The following is a 2,654-nucleotide window of genomic DNA, read 5'->3' as shown; positions in this document are numbered from 1 at the left end:
CTCACATCCCATTCAGTCTCTCTGGCCTGCAATCTGAATATTTTGAGAGAGTAAATGGCTGCTAGCTGTATAATTGAGTACTTATTTCACTATAGCAGGCCTTTCCCCCCACCCCCCATCTTTCTTGCTTAATTTTCTCATGCTTTAATTTTCTTAAGCCCTTAAATTACAGTTTTACTCCTCTGCAGAAGCAGGGACTCTCCCAAAATGGAATCGGAGGAAGCTATGAGTGGAGAGTTCCAGCTTCAAAACAGAAATTCAAAAAGGCAACACTGAAGCCTTCTCCAAAAGGCATTAGCATGATTGTCACATGTTCCGTTTACTGTTCAGAATCACCTCCTATAACCAAGACACGGAATATTAAATACTGTAACCCATTCTATGATCAGTGGTGTCTGAAGAAAGACTACAGGCTGTTGTTTTTGTTAAACTGACTTTATGTGGACGGCCCAAATCCTTCAACCACTCCCACTTAAAGAGTCCAATTCATAACAGTGGGATTACATGTATGCGTAACCTTTCGGCACAGGGCTTTGTGAAGGGCTGCCACCGCCACCACCACCACCACCACCTCCTATTACTATTACTCAGCATTTCCCATGATAAGACTTCAATTGCTGTCTTTGCCCAATGGTAACCATTTAGGTGCTAGACCTCTCCCATAAGTGGAAATATTTTTTTCAGAGACTTGACCAAAATGGTTCAGCTGTTTTAGAGAATGAGGGGGGGGGGGGGGGAATAAATTGGGCAGGGGCTGGACTTTTGTATCAGGATTATGCCCAGGGCCATTCCTAGGGGACTCCACCCCCATCCTTCCTCTTTCTGTTCCCATTGTACCCTCTCCCCAAAACTCCTTCTCCCAAGAGGAGCAGGACAACAGCAGGGATTGGGCCACTCACTATAAATGGGGGGATCCACAGGAAGCTGAGTGACCCTGCTCTGCTCTGCCACCATGGAGCAGGCTGTGGCCAAAGCCACGGCACTTTGCTTTCTGCCAATGCAGTGAAGTGGAGAAGGCTAGTGGGTTGCTCCCAAGCCCGGCCAAAGAGTTTGTGGGGCCCAAGGCGGCATGTTCTGGTTGGCTGCACTGTGTGGCTGGGCAGCAAGCGAGCAGCCAGGCAGGTGGGCGCTGGGCAGCATGGGGCCCTAGGCAATCATCTTGCCCTAAAGCTGGGCCTGTTCCACTGCCAAGTGCTCCCCCACCCCCCAACCCATGTTGCCAGTCCCAGGCCATCCTGGACCCATTGGCTAACAATAATACAGTTGAGGCAGGGCCCTCCAAAGCGTGGGGCCTGGGGCAACCACCCCAAAGCATCCTATGGACAGGATGGTCCCCCCTATTAGGGTGGCTAATACAGTTTGTCCAAAGGAAAACCAAATTGAAAAACCTTCAAAAATGGCAGTTTACACATGCTCGTACTTAGATTTTTGGCTGCTAAGATCAAAAGCTTCTCTCCTGGTTTAACATATGTTTGAGCCTCTCCCAACCCATAGTGTTGATGACCAGTTTGTGCCCGGGCTGTGCCCACAGTACATGCTCCCTTCTACTCAGGGCTACAGTGGCAAAGGCAGATCTTTTCTTGTCGCTGCTGCTCCTGGTGGCTCTAGGCTGGGTGCTAAAACTTGGGGATCTGTCTTGTACTATGTGACCTCTCTGCTGATACCCAGCCAACACTCACAGCTAAGAGTCAGCCAGTAGGAGCTGTGCTTTGAACTGTAGTGCTATGTAATGCTCAGTAATCTGACATCAAAAACAATGAGTCTGGTGGTGCCTTAAAAAGACTAACAATTTTATTATGGAATAGTTTTTTTTTTAAACATATCAAGTTTAGGTGTCATGCGAGGCACCCAAAATTAGCTAACGCTTTTTATGCAGCGTAAAATGCCTAGGAGAGTTGATGTACCCACTCAGCAGACCTCTGCATACTCCGATAAATACACATACCCCAGTTGATAACCACTATTTTAAAGGATAAAACTTTTTACATTAATGTGGTCCTGCCACATTCTGCCCCAGAAAGGCAATAGAAAAGACCTCCAGGCAGGCCAGATGGGCTACAAAGGATGCAACCAATCAGGAGCCAGGAAGGACCTATAAAATGAGCTGCAAAGCAGAGCAGCAGCTAGTTGCAGTGGGATGCTGACTGGGTGATAGGCTGGCTGAGAGAGCAGCAGCACTGCAAACCGCTCCCTATGGAGAACTTATTGCAGACTATGCTGGGACTCGGAGCTAAAGCCCTGAAGTCCGGGGGAAGACCCTGCCTCCACAAGGAGAAGCCCAGGGGCACCACTCTCTTGCGAGTGGGGCAACAGACTGAAGGACACTATAGACAGCACTGAGATGGGTACCTGGTAGACATGTAACCCGGAAGGAACCTGATTGATTCACATACACAGGGGCTATGTCTACACTCGCAGCTTCTTGCGCGAGTAATATGCAAATGAGGCTAAGTGTGGAATATTGCTGAGCCTCATTTGCATACCTAATGAGCCACCATTTTTTTCAGAAGAGGCTCTTGCGCAAGAAGGAGCGTCGACACTGCCCCTACTTGCGCGAGAAAAACCCTCTTGCACAATGCCGTTACATCTATTACTTTTCAGGAAGAACAGCATTGCGCAAGAGGGTTTTTCTTGCACAAGTAGGGGCAGTGTCG

The sequence above is a fragment of the Pelodiscus sinensis genome, chromosome 1 (assembly GCF_049634645.1).
Source record: "Pelodiscus sinensis isolate JC-2024 chromosome 1, ASM4963464v1, whole genome shotgun sequence".
Lineage (NCBI taxonomy): Eukaryota > Metazoa > Chordata > Testudines > Trionychidae > Pelodiscus > Pelodiscus sinensis.
This window is presented reverse-complemented; position numbering follows the sequence as displayed.